The following is a 26,568-nucleotide window of genomic DNA, read 5'->3' as shown; positions in this document are numbered from 1 at the left end:
TACTCCAGTAGCAGTTGGGTTGTAGTTAGAACCGTTAGAAGGACTTCGGCAAAGATATACTTTCCCAAATAGTTATTTGTTTGAATATATAATAGCCATGTACCAAATGTAAATTAAAAATTAACTAATGGGTTAAAAAAAACTGTTGTTTGTTTAATGTTACTAAATATAAATTTTTATGTTTGACTGCAAGTACATTTGTATGTTTTTGCTTTAAATATTTGTGATAAAATAGCTTCATTGTTTTTTACATTAAGTAATTAATTACTATATTAACACAAAATGTATTGTTAACAAATATAAGGATTTAGAAAATATTTTTCAGTTGTGTACTTAACAAATATGAATATACGTTATATATAAGTTATTCACTTTAATTAAGTTTGGAAATTATTGTTTTAAAAATTATAATGAATAATCATACTTGAAAATATATTTTTAAAACGTTTTTTAATGCACATTATACATATATAATAAATCTGGCACACTCTATTGTAGGCATTTTTCTTATTAAACATATTAACAAACACATATTAAAGAAGCATTTTCTAATATTTAATAGACATTTTAACTTAAAGAAAATATATCGAATAGGTTGCACATAGAATAGTTTAAAGCAAATATATGTAGATTTTTTTAATATTACATTATATTATTTTGGAGGCAGTAACCAACTTATAAAATGGCTTTATTTACGTATGTAAACTTGTATATATTATTATTTGTTTATTAAGCAGTATTTGCAATATAAATTCTCGCCTTATTGCGTCTAAAAGATGTCAGCCATAGGTTTTGCAGTCTGCCATTGCCATCTGTTGTTTCAACACCTGATGAATCATGGCAACAGAAACTGTCAATTCAGGAGATTATGTTCAAGTACAACAATATTGATAGATATCTGACTACCAATGGAGGATGGTGGAAGCACCAACAGAGCCGAGCAGGACCATAGACTGGCATAACTCTGCCTTGGTGTTTAGAAGACATGACCAAAAGTAACTTAAATATGAAGAGCAACACTCTTACAGGCCTCAATGTTCTACCATAGTGAAAGAACAGTGGCCTGTCAACCAAACTCTGAATAAGGTTAAAAATTGCTTGGATGGAGGATTTTTAATCATGTGATGGACTACTGGAGGTATCTGAACCAGACTGACTGAGAGAAAACCAAGAAGGTGTTCACTAAAGGGACCCCTGGCTAGATTGTCTTTAGCACCTAAACACTATGCATATCTCATCTATGTAAAGATTACCATTCTATATAGGTTAAGATACTGCAAAAAATATCAACATGGTAACTTGGAAGAGCAAGTCTCAGAACCAATGCAAACAGTAAAGTTCCATATAGATGCTCAGGTCAATTACATACCTCCAATAAGAAGGCCATAACAGCAAAGGAGTATGCAATTTGGGTTGCGGTCCAGTAGTTGGACGCTTCCCGCCCGCCCGAACGCTATTTAGCCACGAAGCCTCAGGTGGGGCACAGATTTGCTTGTGCTCACCCCTGAGGCGGAAGCCGGGGGTTCCTTTCCCTCTTTCCCTTGTTTGTATGCTATTTGCAATTACTGGCAGAATACTTTTTAAAAAACTGTAAAATATTTTAGATAGCTCTTTTTTATTTGCCTGTACCTCGGATCCCTCGGTGCAAGATGTAAGTTGCTCCGAGGCCCCTCGTCCCACTTCCTGACCGGTGCAGCCGAGCTTGGGGCTGACGCCGGCAGGCTGGAACGGGCGCCATATTGGGGGAACAATTTGGGTTGCGGTCCAGTAGTTGGACGCTTCCCGCCCGCCCGAACGCTATTTAGCCACGAAGCCTCAGGTGGGGTGCAGATTTGCTTGTGCTCACCCCTGAGGCGGAAGCCGGGGGTTCCTTTCCCTCTTTCCCTTGTTTGTATGCTATTTGCAATTACTGGCAGAATACTTTTTAAAAAACTGTAAAATATTTTAGATAGCTCTTTTTTATTTGCCTGTACCTCGGATCCCTCGGTGAAAGATTTAAGTTGCTCCGAGGCCCCTCGTCCCACTTCCTGACCGGTGCAGCCGAGCTTGGGGCTGACGCCGGCAGGCTAGAACGGGCGCCATATTGGGGGAACAATTTGGGTTGTGGTCCAGTAGTTGGACGCTTCCCGCCCGCTCGAACGCTATTTAGCCACGAAGCCTATGGGGTGGGGCGCAGATTTGCTTGTGCTCACCCCTGAGGCGGAAGCCGGGGGTTCCTTTCCCTCTTTCCCCTGTTTGTATGCTATTTGCAATTACTGGCAGAATACTTTTTAAAAAACTGTAAAATATTTTAGATAGCTCTTTTTCATTTGCCTGTACCTCGGATCCCTCGGTGCAAGATTTAAGTTGCTCCGAGGCCCCTCATCCCACTTCGTGACCGGTGCAGCCGAGCTTGGGGCTGACGCCGGCAGGCTAGAATGGGCGCCATATTGGGGGAACAATTTGGGTTGCGGTCCAGTAGTTGGACGCTTCCCACCCGCCTCACACGGGATAAAATGATGACATCTTCCCGTCCGTGCAGCGGGCGGGCGCGCCGAAGGCGCGCCAAAGGCAAGCCCGTCTGCGCCCGTCCGCGGCAGACCGGGGCACGGGGCCAGTACCCCTGCTCTTTTTTCCCCTAATGATGAATCCAAGGAACTACTCAGGTATACTAGGGAGGATTTGCTTGCTCTTCGCCCCTATGTGGAGGATGGCTGCTGGCATACTGTGGCTATGGACTCCCCACTGCCACATTGTACGGTATGCAATTATTCCACGAGGGAAGGGAGGAAAGATCAGGCAACACCCACAAATTTGAAGCTGACATTGCTAAACTGTCGCTCCCTTAAAAAACATAAACTAGAGATATATGATTTGGTTCTTGAGGGAGATCTCGATGTGCTCCTACTCACAGAGACCTGGTTAGATGATGCCTCTACTCCCGAAACTCTGGAAGCAGTCCCTGCTGGTTACAGCCTACTTAGAATTGACAGAGAAGGGAAATAGGCGGGGGATTGGCAATAATTTATAAAAGCAATCTTCACTGCACCCTAGAAAAGATTTTGCTGCCCAATTGCGAAAGTGGCTTCTTCATGCTAAAAGTTAATCCTAAAAACATTATCAACGGTATCCTTCTATGCCGGCCTCCAGGCAAAACCTCTCAGTTCTGCAATCAACTGACAGAGCTGATAACCCAATACTCTCTCCGCTACAAAAAATTCCTTGTTTTGGGGGATTTCAATTTGCATTTTGACAATCCCAATTGTAAGGAGGCACAGGAGGTGATGGAGGCTCTGGAGTCTCGGTCACTTAAACTCCAATCGACTGCCCCGTCACATCAACGTGGTCATCTTCTCGACCCCGTTTTTGCCAACTGGGAAGGAATAAAAATTGCCACACCATTGCAAATTATCTGGTCATATCATTTTGTCATCCCTTTCAATGTGGAGATTGGCCCGCAGGACGATAATGGGAACAAAACCGGACCCACGAAATTTAGAAACTGGAAGAAGTTCACACAGGAAAACTTCAAAACTGCCATTCCTAATGACCCACCCCCTCCCACTGACAACCTGCTTAAAGCATGGGATAACTATGTGGAATGGGTGTCGAGGGCGTTAGACACAGTAGCACCATGGACTCTAAAAACCCCGTCAGGAAAGTGAAACCTGCCCCTTGGTTCTCTAACGAACTCAAAGAAGCCAAAGCAAATGTAAAAAGGCCGAGCGAAGTTGGCGGAAAAACTATAATCCAGTTGAGATGCTGAACTATAAGAAAGAATTAAATATTTATCATAAACTTGTTAGATCAGCCAAAGGCGCTCACTTCAAAGGTCGTATTGAATCTGCTAAAAATCCTACTAAAGAACTCTTTATGATCTACAAAGAGCTTTCGACCCCATCCAGACTTGAGGCCCAAGACAGCTACACCAATAAATTATGCGATGACATCGCTGATTTTTTCACAAAAAAAGGAGATTTAATACATGCCACCTTTACAGATACCACACCTATCAATGAGGTGGGAGTGAGAAGCGCCTCCGCCACCAAGACCCATTTGACTCAATTTTTCGTTCCTGAGAGAGCTGACCTGCTCACTATCATTAATAGCATTAAGTCTGGCTCCCCTCTGGATGTGATTGCCCCCAATCGCTGTAAGGAAGTCATAGACTGTTTAATCGAGCAGATTGAACTCCTGATCACCCTGTCCTTCCAGGAATGTCATGTGCCTGACGCTTGGAAGACGGCACAAGTAATACCCCTGAAAAAAAAATAAAACATACAGATTTCCCAGCTACAAAATCTCCGCCCTATCTCCCTTCTCCCCTTCTGCGGAAAAGTTGTGGAGAAGATAGTAAATAGCCAACTTATGAAATTTGTTGAGGAAAACTCTCTACTCCACTCCACTCAATCAGGGTTTAGAGCAGGCCACTCCACCGAGTCGGCGGTTCTGTTCACCACAGAACGTTTGAAACAACTTGCAGATGGGGGACAGACAGCAGCGTTGGTTCTGTTAGATCTTAGTGCAGCATTTGACACCGTGCTGCACTCAACGCTGCTGTCTCGCCTCTCTGATCTGGGAGTGGCAGGACCAGCCCTGGAGTGGATAAGATCCTTTCTTGAAAACAGAAGTTTTCAGGTGCACTGTCCTCCTCACAAATCATCTCTTCGCAAACTGAGACACGGGGTTCCACAGGGCTCAAGTTTGAGCCCTACGCTATTTAATCTATATATGGAACCCCTAGCCCAATTGGTGGAAAATTTTGGTGTGGATATCGTCACATACGCTGACGATACCCAACTGATAATTAACCTCTCCAACAATCAGGCTGAGGACGCCACCAATTTTTCCAACTGTATGCGATCAGTAGCAGATTGGATGAATAATAACTGCCTTCGCCTCAATAGCGACAAAACTGAGCTATTGATGGTAGGCAAGCCCTCCTCCGCCTGGTCGCAGGCCTGGTGGCCTGCCGATCTAGGAGTAGCCCCCCGCCCAGCACTCTCTATCAAGAACCTAGGAATATGGCTGGATGCGGAACTCTCCTTCAAACAACAGATCAGCAAAATTACGGGCAAATGCTTTGGAATACTAAAAACACTCCGTAAAGTTCTTGATCTGCTTCCTATCAGTGCTAGGAAGACTCTTGTTCATGCCCTAGTGACTCCACATCTGGACTATGGCAATGCCCTCCTTTTAGGATTGAGCAGGAAAGGCTTGCACCAACTACAATGTGTCCAAAATGCTGCCACCCGCATGGTACTCAATCTCCCGCGCTGGGCATCCGGCAAAACAGCACTTCAAAAACTTCACTGGCTCCCCATTGAGGAGCGCATTAAGTTTAAAGCTCTCTGCTTCGCCCACCGCATTGCACAGGGCAAAGGGCTAAGGTACCTGCGCAACCTTCTGACCATACATCGCCCCTCCCGGGACCTTAGATCTGCTGGAACAATGCTGTTTCAAATCCCTCGTGTGCGCAGGAGCAGGATGGGAGGCAGCTCCTTCCGCTTTCTTGCGAGCAAGCACTGGAATAGTCTCCCCCTCAACCTGCGCATGGAGCCCTCAGAAACATTATTCAGATCTAAACTAAAAACCTACCTTTTCCAAGGGAATAACTGAGTCTGTAGCCCGGGGTGCAGACTATCCCCGGTCCTCGGCCTCTTCAGGGAGCTATAGCATTTCTTAGCGCGGGGACACACTGTTTTTAGTGTAACCATGCGCTCTATAAGTGGTTTTATTATTATTATTATTATCATAGTGCCTTGAAGTGGGACAATTATGATAAGGGGCCATTTCTAAAGAACCTGTGGGTAAGCAGGATGATATACCTAGGATTATCAGAGACAATGGAGCCAATGAGGGTGATATTTACTTGTAAGTCTGAGAATCTTTGGGGCATGTGGGGAAATACCTCCATACTAGACTTTTGTTTGTGTGTATGAAGTACTGTCCTAATTGGCCATATTTGCAGTTAGGTACCAGGACAGAGAAAGATAGAGAGATGAATCCTGGTAAAACGTATCATGGAACAAAAGTGAAAATGGTCATACAAAGGTCGTACTGGATCTGACTGTGATATCTCAGATTGTTGTGTGGTGTTTGGAGCTCCGAGTGAATTTTCCCGATTCATGCCCTTATATGGGTACAATTCACATTACCCTTATATAGGCATAGAAATCAATCCCTTATTTAGACATAACCCATGTATACCAAATCCAGGCATGGCTACTTCCGCCCGTACCAAACGTCACAGCGGTTTCATGGAAAACCGGCATAGGCAGTTAAGGAACTTCCCTTTGCTTGAATATTGATTTCTCCAAGAACTCATGTACTTTGCAAAGAACAAATATTGCCATGGGGTTCTTTCCTGACGTTATTATGCCCGACTTTACGTCAATCTATGGCATTTCTAAACACCTTCAAGGTATGAATATACCTTCACTTGCTATAGCAAACTACGGTGGTTCGGAGCAGTTCAACTATCTACTTGCCCGACGCAGCTCGTTACAGCAAGTGCAGAAGGAAGCCGGCCCTCCAGCTGACGCACTGATCAAGAGGCTGCCTTTCTCTCGCCGATAATCCAGCTCCGGTGTTTCCAAACTCCCCTTGCGGGGTGTTGGAAAATCGAGTCCTGAGACAGAGATACCAGACCTCCTTCATTCTAAACCAAGGTATGGAGCTGATTAGAACCTAGAGAAACCTTTGGTAGATTCTTGGCAAAAACAACTAAACCTATGCTACACAATAATTACTTCTTCCCGCGTATTAGACTTAGGTTAGGTACATTGGGGTAGGCGTACTTAGAAGCACCAGTTGAGTATTTTTAGTCAATGTTATTTATGTATGTATTTGTATATGGCTTAGAAACCATACAATGCTTTTACAGTATTATTTCTTAATGCTATTCTTGCTGTAATCATTATACTTTGCAGTCTGCTTAACAATTGTAGCAGTCCACTTCTCTTGTATGAGAAAGAAGACTGTTAAATAAACCTTTTTTATTGAAAACGCCCTTCTCTCTATTTCTCTACAAACTCTGTTGAAACGAAGCAAGCACGATTGACTGAGTGAAATACTACTCTATTGTTTTCGCCACTCTGGAGATATATTTCCTATTCTTTGGGAAACAAAGTTGTCATGTTTATGCGGTTGTCAGAAACGAATCCCTTCTTGTGAATTCGAGAACGTTTCTAGTGACCTCTGAGCTAGCTGGCACTCACTCTTAAGTTTAGTATATTCGATAGAGACCTAGTCGACCTTAGTCCTACGTCTAATCTATAGGATATATTATTCCAATGCGCAGAGCCTATTGGGAATATATGAACTACACTACAAGATAACTTGCTGAGAATTATTTGCTACCGGCATTTAACAAGGTGCAGAGCTGGTGTGAACAGCATTGACTGAGTCTCATATATTAGGTGGAAGTAGACATGACAATTATATCAGTGAAAGGCACTATTTTTTTCACTAACAAATTGAATCTCTTCATAGAATTAACATAACAACGTCTCTGCAGCCTTCTGGTGGGTCAATGTAAGGTTTGAAAATGTTACTTCAATATGAAGGTTTTTTGGATGTGAGGAACTGCATCATAGTAGGAGGAACGTGTAGCACTTTAGGCATTTAATTCCATATTTTGGAGTATTGTTCTGAGAAACATCTGTTTCCCTGGGATCTGCATCTGCATTTTAAAGACTGCAAATAGCCAAGAGTTTCATGATCAATGATTATTTGATGGTAGGTTGGGAGAAACTTTCTCTGCCAAACATCCTTCATATAGGAGATTCAGACATTTAAAAATTGAACGGGACATCTTACCAGCAAAGATTTTCTCCACTAAGAACCATTCCAGGTTTCCAAAAATAGTGAACTAGGTCACTTCGCTATTTACCAAAGATCAGGAGAGGTGCAGTAGTTTGCTAATGCTGGCAGTAAGTAGGAGGGGAGAGACACAGGGTATTTCAGTAGCCAAGAGGGAAGTAGTCTGGAGTATTCACTATGGTTTTCCGCTATTTTAGCAGCAAACAATGAAAAGGTTACTTATAGCCACATCGCAAAACAAGACTTCATTTAAATATCTGCATTCAAGTATATTCCAAAATGTTCAACTATATACAAAACGAGGATGGCAGTAGGATCTCATGATGATTGAGATTGTAAGCCCCCTGTCGTTCTCAAAGGAGGGCCTTTGTTTTGTCCCCATGCCATTTTCACTTATCCAATTTAAAACCATTACTAAACTTCTCAAAAATCTATAATTCCACTTGGACACCCAAGTCAGAGTCTTTCCCCGCCAAATTACAGGTCAGTGTAAGGAGCGATATATTGCTTGCTTATCACATATATTATAGTACAATGGTTTTATATGATTCTTAAACAGTTTTCCATGGCAACTTTAAAAAATCGAACTCTTTTATTACTTTTTCTTTCCTTGTTTTGTTTTCCTTCCCTTCCACCCATTCCTCTTTTCCTTTTATGTTTTTTTAATTTTCCTTGTTCGACCCTTCTTCAATTTCCCCTTTTCTCCTTTTTCTTTTTCCTTCTCTAGATACCTTTATTTTTCTACTTTTCCTATTTCTTTTTCCTTTTCTTCATCACCCATCTTCTTTCTTACTCATCCATCCGGGATGCTCTGACCTTGCTGCTACAAGCTGCCACTGTTGCTAAGCCCCTCACAAAGGGCCAAGAAGTAAGGATAGTGGAGCGGACCGGGAGAACATCAAGACTATAGCTCCCACCCACCCTTGCGGTTTCTGCCACCGTCGTGCAGCCGCCAACGTGTGCCTTCGTGCCAGCCGGCGCTTTAAATATCCTGCCGGGGCTCTAGCGGTGCGGTATGCTCTGACCTTGCTGCCACAAGCTGCCACTTTTGTTAAGCCCCTCGCAGGGGGCCAAGGGGGAAGGATAGGGGAGTGGACCGGGAGAATATCAGGACTACAACTCCCACCCTCCCTTGCGGTTTCTGGCACCGTCGCGTAGATGCCAGCCAGTGCCCTCGCGCAAGCCGGCGCTTTAAATATCCTAAACACAGAAAGAAGGGGCCAGAGGTGATCAATTACAGACTCTCGGACTAAATCTCCCTAATTAAATTTGACAATCACATAATAGACCTCCATCCCAGCATTGTCCCAGTTGGAGGCAACAACGGACAGAGTGGGGCCTCTTTGACAAACGCTGGTGCCAAGAGAGGTGAGGCTCAGTCCTCGTGGTGCACTGATGTCAGATACATCATGTCCACTTGGAGGATTTGAATTTGGGTTGCATAAGATGTGACTCTGACAAACAGTATGTATAATTAATTACTTGCTGGCAGTGACAAAGCTTCTTTCTTTTTTGAAGCATCAAGGTACTGAAGAAAGCTAGGGAGTTTTGCCCCGTAAGCTGAAACATGACAACCAGAAGACCAGTGCTGCACCTTAACTGCTCTTGAATTATTTCTCTCACTGTTTTTAGACAGGAATACATCTGTGAGATCAGTTTTAGAGAGCTATTGATATTCTGAGTCTCCGGTGTGTATACTTTTTTAACTCACATTTTTCTTTTGTTTTCTTGCACTGCACTATTCATATAAGAGAGGTTTTCCCTCTTACACTATTCTCCTGTAAAGAACCCTACAATAGGATACAACTTTTTACTTCTGTCCCCCTCCGAGATGAAGGCAGGGCAAAGGAAAGTTGTTTGGCATCCCAGATGATGACACTGGGCACGTTATGTGTAATGATGGGACACCAATGATCCCTTACGGTTTCTTTATGTTTTCTTCCAGGCCATCCAAGTGATGGCTTTTGATTCTGCATCTTGACTCTGGCTTCTATATAAACCCTTTCCTTTTGGCTTTTGTACTCTATTTTCCGAGTACTTCAGACTTGCAGTGTTCATGCTTTAAATATCCTGCCAAGGGCAGGCCCGTCAGTGCCCGTCAGAGACCGGAGGAGGACGGGCTGGGCCACCCCCCTGTCTTCAACATCCTGCCCGCCTGGTGAGTACTCGAAACGGCTATTCTAATATGGTAGAGCCCTAACTTTGAAAATGTGTTTCCAATGAGTCATTGGTTACATCCCCTTCAGGCACTCTTATAGTGGTTCCTATTCAATAAGGACTCCAATTCCATTCATTCGCTACTTTTATCCGTTTTAATTTTTTTGTTTTTTCTTCTTTGCAATTACTTCATTGCTGTTTTCCTTCCTGTATTCATTTTTATATCAATTAAACATAATCTTTTTGCACATGTTTTCTTTGTGAGCTCCAATGCATTTCAGGCAATCAGTGCCACGGGCATAACACTTCACATTAGCGATTGTGTTTATTACGGATGTATGACGTTACAACGCATACTATTACAACGCATGCTTTTACAACGCAACTTTTACAACGCAGGATCCATTACAACGAATACCATTACAACGCATTTTTTTACAACGCATATACCTTTAAAACGCATACCATTACAACGTAAGTATAGGTAAGTATATAATTTAAAAAAAAATTTAAGTTATTACATTTAATATAATTTAATTTTATTTAATTTTAATTTATTTAATTATTTTTTAAACCCAAACCTAGGCCTGAACCCTAAAAATACCCTTTTACCCAAAAACCCAAACCTAGCCCTGAACCCTAAAAATACCCCTTTACCCAAAAACCCAAACCTAGCCCTGAACCCTAAAAAATACCCCTTTACCCAAAAACCCAAACCTAGCCCTGAACCCTAAAAATACCCCTTTACCCAAAAACCCAAACCTAGCCCTGAACCCTAAAAATACCCCTTTACCCAAAAACCCAAACCTAGCCCTGAACCCTAAAAATAACCCTTTACCCAAAAACCCAAACCTAGCCCTGAACCCTAAAAATATCCCTTTACCCAAAAACCCAAACCTAGCCCTGAACCCTAAAAATACCCCTTTACCCAAAAACCCAAACCTAGCCCTGAACCCTAAAAATACCCCTTTACCCAAAAACCCAAACCTAGCCCTGAACACTAAAAATACCCCTTTACCCAAAAACCCAAACCTATAACATTTTTACTATAATTATATACTTACCTATACTTACGTTGTAATGGTATGCGTTGTAAAGGTATATGCGTTGTAAAAAAATGCGTTGTAATGGTATTCGTTGTAATGTATCCTGCGTTGTAAAAGTTGCGCTGTAAAAGTAGTCCGTTGTAAAAGTTGCGTTGTAACGGTTGCATACCGTTTATTACCCCCACTCATGAGCACAGGCACATCATCAAAAATCCCCGCATGGTCTGAACCCCCAAAATTGATGAAATTGCATAATATATAATGTGTATGAATATTGTGGTTTGTGATTATGGTTATATTTGTATTCTCAACAGTCTTTGATCCCTGAGGAAGGGCACTGATTGCCCGAAATGCATTGGAGCTCACAAAGAAAACATGTGCAAAAAGATTATGTTTAATTGATATAAAAATGAATACAGGAAGGAAAACAGCAATGAAGTAATTGCAAGGAAGTAAAAAACAAACAAATTAAAATGGATCAAACTAGCAAATGAATGGAATTGGAGTCCTTATTGAATAGGAACCACTATAAGAGTGTCTGAAGGGGATGTAACCAATGACTCATTGGAAACACATTTTAATACTGACATAGGACGCTACGGACGGAAAGCGTCACCCATCAGCAGCACCTTGAATTGAATTAACTGTGAACAGAACACGTCTGAGAATGTTAAGCTGTGCATCAATCCCACATCCAAAGAGCCCTAACTTTGCCTGTCGACCCACTGTGACAGCTTATTAAATTTTCTTTTGACATTTCCCAAGTACCTAAGCTGCCACATATAAGTAACTGTCTAACTGCGGGAGGCTTCGTAATATCATAAACATTACCAATATCGTAAGACATACATCTAGCAACGTGACATTTGTTTGCCTGAAGAATTTATTACCAGCCAGGATGGGGAAAAGAAAAGGCAGAATCCAGCAAAGGATTGTGTGGGAAGATGGACTCTAAAAAGCCCATGAAGTCCCGCCCCTCATTATTGAATTACCTGGCAGGCACAATGGGGGCAATAGAAAAACAAATAAGCACAATTGAAGAGATGCTGAATGCGGAAGCCAGAGGGGAAAACCAAACTGAGAATATCCAGACAACAATTGAGACAGAAACAACATCTATTCTCTAAATCCCCACTATCCCCATTACAAATGGTTGTGTACAAAATATATCTGATCGGGTTTAGGTTAGTGACGAGGAGGAAGAAGAATATTAACCCCCTTCTAAAAGTGTAAAAAATCCAGGGGAGTAAAGGGAGGGAAAGGGATTATAAAAGGGGATCCCGTCTGACATAAAACTCCTAGTTCCAAACAATATAGGAAGGTGCCAAAGCAGAAAAAAGTAACACAAGTAGACCAGAATGACAAACAACTAGCACTAAATGCTCCCCAAAGAGACCCTAGAGACGTCTCCAACCTGATAAAAGATCTAGAAAACACCCTAAAAGAATCACTGGGAAAGATGGATGAAAGATTGAAAAATATTGAGACAGTATTAGAGATATTACAGGAGAAGTATCTCATACATAGAGAACAGGAGAGAACAAGGCACCTATAATATCTAGACCACCAAATATAATAAGCACTAGACTACAGTAGGTACCAAACACATCAACTTATTCTGTCACCAATGTCCCAGTCAATCGAACAAGAGAAGACATCAAGTCAGTAAGTCAGGATAAACAGACGGGAACTAGGGGTTTAAAAATCTTCCCTGGCACTGGACATCGACCACAAAATGGCCAAGGGGAGCAATGGAGAAATCAGCAAAGGAGAAAAACAACCTTAACCCCCATGCATTATACCTACTCAAGCGCCCATTTCACATACCATCCACAGGCAAAAAAGGAACACACTGCCTGTACATTAGATCATCCCCCGGAGGCAACCCCATATACTGTGATTTTAACAAATGTCCCGCAGCTTCTAACACGAGAAAGTGAATCCTGGGAGACTTAAGAAATACATCCCTAAAGTGGTTAGGGTCCAGGACAGGACTACACAGAGCACTGTTCTTGGAATTTAAAATGGTCAGAAGAACGCCTTGGGTAGGGAAAACTCAACAGGCCCTGACAGGGGATTGTGGGGCATATTACCAACCAATAGAGATAATTTTTGTCTCTAACTTATTTAGAGACAAAAATTATCGCCGCAAATCGGCGATTTTTATCGCAGATAAACCTTGCTATTAGCAAGGTTTATCGCAAATGCGATAAAAAACGGCCGCAATGCATGAATATCGCTGAAAAGTCAGCGATATTCATGCATTATCGAGCAAATGCTCTTAGCCATGTTATCCACCTCCCATTGGATAACATGGCTAAGAACTGCTCCTGGGCAAGTGTTAGCTTTTGGAGATATTCGCGCTTAGCGCGAATATCTCCAAAAGTTGGTAATAGGAGATAGCGATGTTAGCGACTGTTTTCAGTCGCTAACATCTTGGCACGCCCACTTTGCATGTCATTAGTGATAAATATCACTGACATGCAAAGCGGGGCCCAAGATGGTCAATATCTCCTATTAGCTGTCGCTAACTGGTGTTAGCAACAGCTTGGTAATAGGGAGATAATTTTATCTCCGCTTTCTTGGCTTTTAAAGCCAAAAAAGCGGAGATAAAGCCCCTTGATAATATGCCCCTGTGTGGTTTTATCTTTTGGCTCCACACACTTGGTGATAACAATCTTGGAGCGTCTAGGGAGCACCTTTATTAGCCCCCAAAACATTAATGTTGAGCCTTTAGCTTACTTCCATAAACCGCCATCTAGATGGGAGAACTTAAACCTAAATAAAAACAGAGATCGCCCAATGGAAAATCACCTGAGGTACAACATAGATATACCAAACAGGTTTGAAAGTATGCATAACATAGACGAACAAGAGTGACTGATAAACACACCCATATTACAAATAAGAAAAAAGTATAGGGTAGCAAAAGGAACAACTGGACAATCAATTACCAACACCCACTCTAAGCCCAAGATAGAGCCAAAATACCCTCCGGCCTCTCTGTTAAAGGCTGCAGATGGTCACGTAGTGCCAGAGAAAATACATAAACAAATAGTAAGAGTAGAGGCTAAATCCTCAAAAGCAGGAACATATCAGACTATACCACCAAGCCTCCTCCCTGTCCCCAGTATCCCAGATGCAAACTCTGTAAAAGGGTCATAAATTGTTAATGGCAATTTTATAAAAGTGTTTTCCTGGAACATAGCAGGACTTGAGACTAAGATAGGAAATCCAATATGGTTCGAATTTATAACGGGGTTCCAAATCATTTGTCTCCAAGAGACGTGGTTAACAGAGCCCTTACATTTGAATGGATACCAAACACACCACATGCCTGCGGTTCAAGGAATCACGGGAGGTCAAAGGGGGGACTATCAATCTTCATATCTAAGATGTTAAACATTAAGAAAATTGTACTGAGGTTTGACAAGGCATATTAACAAGTAATGGAACTGTATATTGGAAAGAAAGAAAGAGTAGTACTGGTAAATTTCTACAAAACTGTACTGACTCACAAAATTGAGGTAATTTTAGAAAATGTGTTAAATGCTTTGAAAAGTGTGCAAAGTGAAGGCGAAGAGGATGCCTTGAATGGAATAGATGTATGTGGTATAATAACCAAACACGACGAAAGCGAATCACATTTCTTACACTCATATTATGGGAATATTTTAACTGAAATGATGTGTGGTATTGATCTCGGTTTTGCCAATGAGATAAGCCTTTCCCCCAGTGCCCTTTAACTATCAACATCTCAAACAGCACAACCACAAAATTGTCCACCCCTCCCAACACATGGAAATAAGTAGAAACAAGCATTTACAATGCAACGGTTTCGCCTATGGAAAAGTTTGAGCTATTGGCATTGTAAATGACAACATTTGTATTTATGTGTTGGTTTTGAAAACAGATACATAAATGGCCTTGTCATTTACAATGCCAATAGCTTAATGTCTCGCAAATGTGAGACCTATTGCATTTGCACCCACACATACACACAGAGAGCCACACACACACAACACACACACACACACACACACAGAGCCACACACAGAGCCACCCCCACACACACACACAGCCACACACACAGCCACACAGCCACACACACAGCCACACACACACACACAGCCACACACACACAGCCACACACAGAGCCACTCACACAGAGCCACACTCACACACAGCCACACTCACACACAGCCACACTCACACACAGCCACACTCACACACAGCCACACTCACACACACAGAGCCACACTCACACACAGCCACACACACAAACACACACACACAGAGCCAAACACACAGAGCCACACACACAGCCACACACAGCCACACACACAGAGCGGCTTCGCAGGGAGCCCTCGGCGCGCCTGGAACTGTTTTGCGGTGTTGTTCGGCTGCATGTGCTTCTGGGAAGCCAGCAGAGAACCGGTTCTACACAAACTCTTCTGCAACCACCTCCCCGTGACCTCTGGGACTAGATAATTGGTGTTAATTTGTTATCAGTTTTAAGATGGCGACAAAGATATGGCTAATGAGTTTTGTTCTTCAGAACAGAGAGGTAAATAGTGCAGGACCTGTACACAACAGTCTGTTCCCTCCAGAGGCACCGCACAAATACTGACATGCTTGAAAACAAAGCCTGGGCGCAGGACTGGAGCTATTTGTGAATGAGTCAGAGCATCTAAAGTCACTGAGGCAATGAGTAATCACCTGAGTGTAGTCTGCGTGTGCCTGACCACGAAATGAGCGAGACCACATTCTTGGGTACAAGGAGAATCCTGTTTTATGTGTGAGTGGGGGTGTCGGTGGAGTTGGAATTGCCATTTTAATACATTACTACATTATTTATATGTACCAGAGACTGATATTCGAAAACATGGTCAGATATGACATCTGTTTGCGATTTATTCAATCGGCATTATTTTCGCATGTCTACATTATGTGCATAGAGCTCGCCAAGACGAAGAGTTCTAGTAGTGCTCAGGCTTTTGCGGCACTATGTGCGTGCTATGGTGGTAGGCATCTGCGGGTAATTACAACCCCTCCCCTGTGCGCTGCCTCAGTTCACGCCGACGCTGCTCCTAGCTGGGCGCAATCAAGCCTCTGTAGTCCAAGCGGAGCCCTGGCGCGTGCCGGAATGCGGAAACTGCAGTACTGAGATCAACACATGGTTCTTCCAGTCGGAGTGCGTGCCTCACCGAGGGTCTGAAGCCAGGAGGATCCTGCCTTCTCCCAACATCAGAACCAAAGGGAAATACATCACCGCATTCCTCTCCGAAAGTAAACACCACAAGAGCAATTTTACGTGCTCTAATCTCGGGGCTTACATCCAAGCTAAACATCAGTGATTCTCTCCGCCTTATGGCTAAACCAGCAGCAAATTATTAAAACAAAGTGAAACTTTAATGTTCAGTGTTGTTATGGGAAATATGTTTCTTATGTCCTTAACCCGCTTGCCCCTAAGGAAAACAAGCAGTTCAGAAAACAAGCGCACCGACGCCAAGACATTCCCTGTAAGCCCCCTCCTTTTCAGACTAGGGGGCGTGTTTTGGACTGAGAACGTCACTAGGTAGAAAAAGTCAAAAACACCCCCCCCCCCAATCGCAAAAGGACGGGGCTTAGATCGAAAAAAGAACGTCACTGGCACCTCTTCTCCAATGGCTGTCTGCCGTTTAGGAGGCCAGCCAATGGAGAAGAGGGGCGGGGCTTAACCTCGCTACTCCAAAACATTAAATCTCGCCAGCGAGACTGCGCATGTGCACAGCCTATGCTAGCCGAGACCTAGAAAACGGTTATTAATTTGTAAAGGATGCCACATAAAGACTAGACCTGTACAGTCGGCTGTTGGTAAGATGTTATTAAGCGCCCTCCACCTGTTTACCCCGCTACAGACTTTTTCTGCTCTTCCTTATCCATCTTGGACTTTTAGAAAGGCTGACGAACGTAGAAATAGGAGAAATTGATGAGACCCACCCATTTTTACCTTTACTTTGATGATATTTAGTCTTCTAAAATACATATTTTAATAAAGGTAATTTATAACATTGTATAATGGTGGAAACGTTATGAAAGTTTTCTACATCAACCATGTTCTATTTGCTGACTCTTGTTATCTTTTACACTTCTCTGAACAGTCCACTTAGGTGATCCATTGCTTAGACCTTGGGGCTTTCCAGAAAACTAATTCACCTACACTGTGCAACCACCCTTTGAGGAAATGTCCTTCAGTTTAGCTTTCAGATTGATCAGTGCTGAGCATCACTGCATTCCCACTCCGCTCACTGCAAAGCATTGAGCGACTGCTAGACCACCTCGCAGAAGGAAGACGCTACTTCGGGGCTTTCAGTGTCCAGAAGTAATACTGTGTCTTAAAGGAACAGGCTTCAGATAGCATGGTTTCCCCTTGGGGCTCAAGGTTGTGCTAGAGGGCCAATCCTGCAAGCGGTCACTCAGGTTACACACTGGACACAGGCTCAGACCTCGGACAGCATACACACTCATGCTTCGGACAGGAGAGCTAGCTTTCGGATAAATGAAGCCTTCACAAGTTTGTGACTCTGAAAACAGGACTATCAACTGACCACTCACGTCCCTCGAGTTATTAAGATCACACAGACCAAGGTGTCAGACTGAGGTGTCAAACAGCGGTACTTGTTCAGGTATAACAATGTATGTACGGGCTTAGGTCTAAGACAGTAGAGTCGTCCCTAGTGGTATGCCAATCGGAATATTGCCTCAGACGGCAGACTTGGTTACTTTGGGTATAGACATATTATTATTGTCTCAGGCCTTAGACAACACATTGGATAGGCTTATGGCGCTATTAAACAGGCAAGATTGCTGTTTTCTCATCTCGGGCATGAGATCTCAAAACTGTGGTTCCTGGCAGCTAATCTCCTGCATCCTTCTTGAAAGCGCTTGTTTCCTCCTATGGAAAAAGAACTGCTGATGTGTCTGCACTGGTAGCTTGGGAAGCAGGCGAGCCAATGGAGTGATAGCAGTCCCCAGAAATACTGTCTGGCACAAGCCCGCCAAGCTGGTGCTTACTGCTTTCTTGCCATTGACTATAACCTGACATCAGGCAGGCCCTAGACACATCCAGACACACGGTACAACCCAGCTCGGGTCATAGACTGGCATCAAGAACTGGCATGAAGAGAGACCAGTATCCAGGGTTCTCATGGAAAAGTGATCAAACTGAGGAGCATTGTGCTGATAACTGCTGATGTCTGTCCATCCGGTCTTCTGGGCTATCGATGCCCTGTCTTGCGCTCTGAGCCAGAGCAGCAGCCGAAGAGGGCTGCAAAGGCGAGCAGGGCCATGACGAGGATGCAGAAGGACCCAAGCACCACCAGTCCTCCTAGAGCCCAAGAATCGTCCAGCAGCCGTGCTTTCAGTTCTTCAAGCGCCTGGGAAGGACTGTGTTCAGAGGGTGGCACTGGGGGGATGTTGGCACCCATGCTGAAAGAGATAAAGTAAGAGTGGGTGAAGGGTATGCAGTATGAAAACGAACCCACCTCCTCTAATCCCGCAGCAGAGCCACTGCAGAGTCCTGCTAAATTCAGAAGGTACTAATTAAAATTTTTAGTTTGCCTTTTATATTGTGAGCGATGCCATCTTGTAGTACGTGTACCTCTGAATAGAAATCCATTTAGGAGGTGAGCCCCATACCCGGTTTTGGTTGAAAGGATGGGGCACAGTATGGTGGGCTGATATTTGAAGTAAAGAGGATGTGGCATGCTTTGCATTAAGAGGGCTCGCTGCTGAGTTTGCTGTTGCAATAAACAGGTTGATCGTAAGTTGCTTATGCATTATAAGCATGTTAGATGTGTTGCTAAAGTGGCTCAGGAAAATGTGGTTGTGTGAAAATGTTAGTGTGTGTTTTTGATTGGATAGCCTCGTGACCATAGTGGCTTATTTTGCAATTGATTCATAGACATTTTTATAAAGTGCTATTCAACCCAGGAGCGGATTAGCGCTGTTCCGTAAAACACAGTAAAATCAATATATACTAGAAACCAAAAACCGTGCGACATTTTTTTATTTTGTGTTAAAACGTGCATAAGATGCATGAACGTTTAACTGTATTTGATACTGATTCTCACAGACTATTCATCATTCATGACCCTTTCCCAAGGCGTCCGGCTGCATCTGGAAAATTTTCCGCAGTTTAATTTAATCTGCGCAGGTGATGCCGTTATATCCGTGAGAACGTGTCAAGTCTATCTGCGAGGCTTGGATAAGCTATGCCACACTGCCCTGTTAATGCTTTTCAGCTACCCTTTTATTTCAGTGAACTTAGTCAACTAAGTTCTCCATAGGTTAATCTTGTCATTTGGCAGCAGAGCCAGCCCTACTGACAAGGAAAGCACCACATCCTGTGTGTCTCTCCGGCTGGAGTGAGGGTGCTGACTACCCCCTCTCCCGGGCTGTGAGGTGATTGATAATAATCATAGATCAGGCCTGGTGGTAGAATGCCCCTTGGGTCTCTCCAGTAAAGGCCTGTTCCGTCTTATCCTAACTCGCAATAGGTGTGGGCGTAGTGTGTATTGTGCCTGTGAGTGCGTCACTGGGTGGAATTAATGGAGGGCAACCCTTGGGGAGAATGGGTGGTTGTGCAAAACTGCGATCTCCTTGGAAAGTGTTTGTCCATGGTGAACATGACCAGGGTGGATATGACCACCTGCATGTTCCTGTGCTCAGGAACTCCTACCCGACCAAGAACTCCTTCCTGTTGGGTTGGTGAAGGTTGCTGTCCCTTTATTTGCTTAGAACAGGATCCCCTGCCTCTCCACGTCCTCTCTTTGCCCTCTTGCTATCAGTTACGTAGCAATGGCGGCCTGAATGTAAAATTTAAGCACACCTTGACCATTCCCAAGTTGTCTGATCAGTGACTACCTGCACCAGGAGCCCCCGAGTAATCTGGACAAAGTGGGAAGTTTTCCCTGAATGGGAGAGAATTTCAAATTTTGAACACATCAGAATTTTCAGTGGCCTATGCTGCGTGCCAGTACCTCCATGCTTAAATAAAGGCCATTCAGGTCAATTACTTGTACACAGCCTGAAACTCGAGGAGCTCTTTGTTTGCGAGTGGCTGTGCTTCCTCGGGCTAAAGCCAATCCACGAATCTTAGAACATTTTGCCATTATAACCATAGTGTTGGGGAGGGGAGCTGGTCTCTCTGCAAGGAGTGGAGCTGACCCTAGACCAATCAGCACGACCCCACTTACTCGTACATCCGTGCAGATGAAACCAGAAAGAAGTTAGCCATGGGATTACTGCATTGCTGCTGCCCGGAGAAACAACTGAGATCAAAAACTACAGAGTGTGCATCACCAGGATGTGCAGATGCAGAAATGCTTTCCTGCTTCATTGCTGGTGAGCCTATGCACGTCTGCACCCGATCATGCCCGTAGTGTGCCCTATGCAATCCCAGAGATCTCACAAATTTACATTCTGTGCATAGGGGTGTCTGGTTTCAATGGTTGCGGGTGGTTATCCAGATTCTGCAGCCATTCCAATCGTCAATTTAGCCTTTACAATTTCCGAGATATCACAGTTTTGAATATCATTCATGCAGCTAACCTACTGGAGGTGGGCGAGACGCTAAAGGTTGGAGCCTGAGGCCTGGCTATTGCCAGCTCAAGGTCCTTTTGGACCGTCAAGCCCAAAACAAACCCACCTTTATTGTGGATGCTGCTTGCCCCCCACACTATCGTGACTAAGAGTTAAAAAGTTAGCATAAACTTTTGGTTTTAAAAGGGAGAGAAAAAAGTTTTCATCTGGCAGGTGAATTGTATCATGTGAAACTAGAAAACCTGGGACCAGTCCTGGCTTCCCCTTACGATCAACTTGTGTGATCCTATACAAATAATTTATTTTCCAAAGCCTACTTTTTTTATGATCACATATCGGAGCACCTTTAGTGTGCTCTGTACAAAAACATTTGATGTATTAAGATAAAATGTTTCTGCATGTTAATGAAATACCCTTTTAAATTTTAAAGAGACTATCATATTTCCCCCTGATGTTTTTGTTGTATGATTTAGATGCTCTTTTCGAGGCGCGGCTCGTGCACAGACTTTAAGAGCCGGCCCAGGCATTGGCTCGACTCTCCCTGTCAGTTTGAGTCGCCCACCTCTATAACATTCTGCTACAATAGAAGTTTCTAGGTGCTACATTACATTTTTTGTGTCCAGCAACAGGCCCCTAGGGAATTGCTACCAAATAGTACAGCATTCTCTGCATCTATGTGGCTTCTTGACCCATCCCCCAATGCTGAACAATACGTACTGCCTTTCCTGTGCTACGGAGAAAACACTGGCACAATCGGGAAAGCCATGATTAATGTCGCACAAACCTGTGCACATACAGATTCAACAAACGTTTGGCAACACAGACTTGACTAAAGCTATATATACAAGCAAGCCTCTGACATACATGGCAACGGACCCGATGCAGGTGGGTTACTCCCGATTTTTGAAACACAACACCCCTCCGCCCCCAACTTGATTTTAACGGCCCCACCTGAAACGGCCTCTGGTTCAACATAATTCAATGGGGAAAATGCATTCCTCCGATTTTTTTTCTAAATCCTACACTTTCCTGGCCTAAAATGTTGCCATTTTTGCTCTGTATACACCGCCACTTACACGCGCTCATTTACACAGACAGCTACTGTATACAAAAGAAGGTTTGCACACGCAAATCCGTGCGACGAAACAGCAAATTAATATTCTAAAAAAGATAAATACATGCGGCACAGGCAGAAAATGCACTCCCCCTCCACCCCCCTACCACGACTGCAGTTGAGGGTAAGGGACGCGGCCCCAGTTTACATATAACGCCTTGTTGTAACTTAAACCATGAGCTCGTTTTTGGAATCTGTCCGAATACCCGTCTCTCGATCCCACCCCTTTCCCCGATTAGTTCCCAAGCCTCTGTTCGTCGCCAGGGCCGATGCCCTTGCCTCGCCCCCTGGCTGCCCGCGCTTCTCCGTCCTCCCTGCCCCTATCCAGCCGGGCTTGGCGCGGGCCTCGGGTGAGCCTCTTTCACCTGCAGCTGCTGACGAACGGGCCTCCCGCGCCTGCAGTCTCCTTGGACAGGGTCTCGAGCAGGTGCAGTGCTGCTGCCTCCGTCGTGCTGCGCCCGGTCCGTGCTGCTGATGATGCTGCAGCTCCGTTATTTTTGTACCGTGCGAGGCATTCTGGGATGTTCGCCGAGCGCTCTCTCTCTCTCCCCCCCACCGCACTGCGCAGCTTTCGTGCATTTCTGCTGCTCGCCGGGTTGTGGGCGAGTGCATCGTTCTCAGCTGAGCCTGTGTGCACCGGGGAGCCGTGATTGGTCCGGGAAGCGCCTATGGAATGCTTTAGTGTGCCTTAGTACACCTAAGATTGCCTTAGTACACCTAAGATTGCGCATCTTCTTGCTTCTGGGCGCTGCAGTGACTGCGGCCCGATTCTCCGCTCTGACAATTCATTTTAGTTTACCAATGTCAAATTTACACGTTTAGAATTCTAATAAAGATACAGTCGTTTAAGCAGTCTTACAAATGCGATGCACAATATCAAAACCGTTAATCTATCCAACGTCAGAGTAAAGTATAGAAGAACAAGGGGAACTCAGGAAGCTTGGAAGGAGAGGCCGTCCGCGGTGACGAGCCTCATTGTGAACAACGTAAAGTACCGCCCACTGGCAAAGTCACTAGGTCTGGTCAAGTCCTTTCAGCTATGGTGTACATAGGACCGAATACCTGCTGTGCAGCATGGCTGAAAGTTAGAAAAAACAAGTCAGGTCCCGGCCGCGCTGTGATTGGCTGACGTCACGGGGGTGTCCCGGGCCGGCAGCCAATCACAGCGCGGCCCGGGAATGACGTCACGGGGGTGTCCCGGGCCGGCAGCCAATCGCAGCGCGGCCCGGGACAAAGGGGCGGGGCTTAAAAAAAGCACCAGAAACGCCCCCGAATCGCGTTTTCGAGAGAAAGCGCGATTGACAGCCTCTGTCTCCCAATGGCTAGCCTCCATTTATGGAGCTAGCCAATTGGAAACAGAGGCTGTCCTAACCTCACTATTAGAAACAACAGATTTCGATCTGGGAGTGGCTTCGCCCCTCGCCAGGTTACGAAACCTAAAAATGGTTATGCCTTGAAATGGTTGTTGGCTGATCCACTAGAAACGGCCCGGAAAATCATGGTAAACAGCAATCAAGCCAAGGAAGTTATTTTAAATGAAACTGCGACACATGACAGTCCTAACCGCCTTCCAACAAGTTACAAAATCAATTAATGATGCCCCACGGGCATCAAAGTCTAGTCTTACAAAAAAAAAAAGCTGGTTTGATTCGAATTGCACAAAGGCATATTCTGCTCTGAAAAAAATATCACATAGCTCCCCCAGAGATCAGGCGGCACTAAAAGGGGCGAGAAAGGCTTACAATAAAGCGACTAAAGAACGCAAAAGGATATTGAAAGAAGAGCTATAACAGACCCTCTATTATACCATTGAGCCCGAGGATGGGGCAGGTTTCTGGCGGGCTGTTAGGGCACTCTTTTCGGAATCAGGGGACATCCCCACTATTAAAATAGCAATCACGGAAGAGCAGTGAGTGAAGCACTATTCGGAAATCTTTAACGATAATAGTGCAGCAAACGCCATAGCCATGCATAATGAGGAAGGGGAAGAAAGAACACTGATACGTCAGATAACTGAGAACGATTTCCAAATTGCTTCTGATGAAGTAAATAGGGTGATTATGGCAAGTAAGGAAGGGGCAAGGAACCCGGCCCCGATGGGATCCCATTAGACCTCTACAAAAGTAACATAGAATTATCGGGCCCAATACTCAGACAAGTAGTCATGGCCAGCAATTCCTTTAAACATAAAGAGACATGGTCGGAATCCATTTTAGTCACAATTTTTAAAATGGGGAATAGACAAGATCCCATTTGTTACCAACCAATATTCCTGCTAGACTCCTCAGGGAAAATAGCGGGGCGGGTAGTTTTAGAGAGACTACAAGAGTGGGCTGAGGATAATAAAGTATTGTTGGATCTACAATACGGATTCCACAACGGACTGTGAATAGTTGAACAAAGCCTTAATCTAAGCATTCTTATTGGTGAAAATTATTATCTAAAAAAAGGAAGGCTAGTCCTAGCGTTTGTTGACTTAAGCGCAGCTTTTGACTGCGTAGTTCACAAGAGGCTGTGGGGAGCTCTGCGAAATTTAGGGGTGAACAATACCATTATATCCTTTTTGATACACCTCTATCAGAATGCCAATGGAAGAGTTCGATATGGCCTCAATGGAGAATGTACCATACCTTTCCCAATTAAGAGGAAGGTCAGACAAGGGTGCATGCTGGCTCCCTTCCTTTTCAATTTGTACACAAATGGACTAGAACAAGCACTGACAAAGATGGGACAAGACTTCCCTCTGATAAACGGTCGACCCATACCGGCATTAATGTATGCAGATGATGCCATCTTAATGTGTCGTACCCAAGTTGGCCTTCAAAGATTATTGTCCGGTTTCGCTGCTTATGAGCGCGACCTAGGCCTTCGGGTAAACACCTCAAAACGTTCATCATGAGATGTGGTTCAGGAAGTAATAAATACAGAGACATGTTTATTTTATTGTTTTTTGTATTCAAATCATTTTATTTGAGAAATAGAAGGAGGACAAGACAATACAATAAGGTATAAAGAAATACAGTGAAGTACAATAAAGGCAATTCACTCAATACAAGACACTGATTACAATAATAACAAAGCAATAGCAAACAGTAAAGAAAATAAAACATGATGATCAATACATATATACATACAGTTGCATATTCATCGTATATCTCTGCCTAAGTTCTCATCTCATCTCGGTGGCATCTAAGAAGGACTTACGGTATAGGGCATTCGTCAGGGGCAAGGGCTTGCAGCATTCGTGGGTTGCCTTTACCTGCATAGCCTACGGAGGGTCAAACGAAAAGGAGGAAGCATCAAGCGATTTCCACAGTTTTATATGAGAGACACGCCCTGGGAGCGAGTGTAGGGCTGGGTTATCGGCCCCTCTCAAAAAGGACAACCAATCTTGCCACATTTTGAATAACACTTCAGAGGCATTTTTCAAATTGCATAACACAACTTTGCATCCCAGAGTGAGTAGTAGATCAAGGAGCTGGCGATCAACAGCATTAGACAAGTTCGGGTCCAGTACTCCCAGGAGAACATAGACAAACTCCCTTACAGGTTTGATACAGAAAATATGTTCAATGCAATCAAAAATTTTATCCCAATATTTCTTCAAGGAAGGGCAATTAAATATCATGTGGGCCAAGTCCCCCACTCCTGCATCACAATTCCAGCACTTGGGGTTATCCCTTAGATGAAGTCTAAAGAGCTTCTCTGGTGTCCAATAAGTTCTGTTGATTAACATGAGTTTAGTTTGAGACAAGATAGGAGAAACCTTGTTCCTAAAGGCGGTTGAATGTATTATATCCCAATCGAAAGTCAAACTCCGTTGTGTTGGACTCTGCTTCACATCTTATCTCATTTCGTCTGTGGGATTTCTGGGGAAGGGGGAGGAGCATTTTGTAGACCTTCGAGACAAAATGACCTGCCTTATTGATACGAGGGATAGAACTCCAAAGCCATGGTACAGAGGGTGTCAAGGAGCGGGCAGACAGAAGTGCTTTTAGTTTCAGGAAGTCGTAAAAGTCTATTTGTGCGAGTGCGTTTGTGGCTTGGATCGAAGAGAACGGTAAAGGATCATTTCCTTTGAAGAGGTCGCTTACCATATTGACACCCTTAGCGGACCAGTGTTTCCACTGGAGAGGTGCCCCGTTGATATTTAGTGATGGGTTATGCCATAGGGCTATGGAGGTGGACTTTTTGAGCTTTAGACCTTTGTGGTTCGACTGGTCGAGTCTCAGGAGCGCCCTTCTTGTGTTTAGTAAGATATACTCTGAATGTGGTAGGTACGTGAGGTCCATGGTGAGTATGGCCGGGAGTGGAATAGTGCCCATGATGGCTTTTTCGATATCCACCCATAGTGGGGTATATTCTGATTCCTTGCTTAACTAGTGGGTGCCCTGTTTGCATAGGAACGCTGTTTGGTAGTGTCTGAAGTTTGTAAGGCCCAGGCCGCTTTTTCTTTAGCTAGCTGCAGCTTTTTCATTGAGTTCCTGGGCTTCTTCCCTTGCCACAGAAACGCACCGAACAGCTTCTCCACTTTGTGTATAAAGTCGTCAGAGAGGGTCATTGGTAGCATTCTTGCCAGGTAATTTACCAGAGGTGTTACCATCATCTTCAGGGTCTCAGCCCTACCCCACCAAGATAGATATTTAGGAGACCAGCCATCAAGTAGTTTGTTTATTTTAGTCAGGAGTATATTCTCATTAATTCGAACCGTGGATATTAGGTCGCTCTCAAAGTCTAAACCCAAATATTTAAAGCAGCCTGGCTGCCACGTTAAGCCAGAATCTCCTATGATGTCCTTACTCCCTATATTATTGAGTAGTTTGACTTCTGTCTTGTCTTTGTTTAGTTTGTAACCGGATACCC

The sequence above is a fragment of the Lissotriton helveticus genome, chromosome 2_1 (genome assembly GCF_964261635.1).
Source record: "Lissotriton helveticus chromosome 2_1, aLisHel1.1, whole genome shotgun sequence".
NCBI classification, from domain to species: Eukaryota; Metazoa; Chordata; class Amphibia; order Caudata; family Salamandridae; genus Lissotriton; species Lissotriton helveticus.
This window is presented reverse-complemented; position numbering follows the sequence as displayed.